Consider the following 811-nt stretch of genomic DNA (forward strand, 5'->3'; position numbering starts at 1 on the left):
TGGTAGATAGCAACAAAAGTTACCCACGCCAGGCTGGGGAGGGGAGAGAAAGAGGGGACTTGGCTGCTGTTTGCACGGTTCCATGTATCATTTCCCATTTCTGTTGTTTCATGTGCATTTCCACTGACGTCAGTGAAGCTCACAGAATGGTTTTTCCAAGTAATCAATTATTTATGAGATTTGTATAGTGTGCAGAGCCCTAAAATAAGATTTGCATTAAGGATAACAGTGGAGCCAGTGATTTCTTGTGGAGAGACATCGATGTTCCTATTTGCAACTGCTGATAAACAGAAAAACAAAATTTATCCTTTTGGTTCAGAATTTGACCCGGAAGTACTGTGAGTTACACTTTCTTTGGCCTTGCTATGGGACACACAGCACAAATGATTTTTTTTTTTTTTAGCTTAGGTGTCTTTTACCCTTAGCTGAAACCAAGTATCACGCAGATAATTGCAACTCCAAGCTAAATGTGGAACAAGGAGATGTTGGGGTCCTACCCAGAGTTTTTATCAGGTGCAGTGTGGCAATACTAGGCTGGACGAATGTCTGATATGGGGAACAGAATTAAGATCATAGGTGTGCTGACAAAGTCCATCTGCCTTTTAAAACTGTTAAAAGTTGCGTGTTCTTGTGTGACTCTGTTGACTGAAGGAGTTGCAGAGGGTAAATAGAGACACAGCATTAATCCCACATGGGAATCTAATCTAATTGCTCTTTTAGAGCTTCAGTAACTCTATAGTTTCTGAGCATCTCTCATATGACAAGGAATCTGCCTTCACAGTCTGCTTGCAAGATAGTGGTGTGTTACGTT

Source organism: Egretta garzetta, unplaced genomic scaffold, assembly GCF_000687185.1.
Source record: "Egretta garzetta isolate BGI_Z169 unplaced genomic scaffold, ASM68718v1 scaffold202, whole genome shotgun sequence".
Classification (NCBI taxonomy): Eukaryota; Metazoa; Chordata; class Aves; order Pelecaniformes; family Ardeidae; genus Egretta; species Egretta garzetta.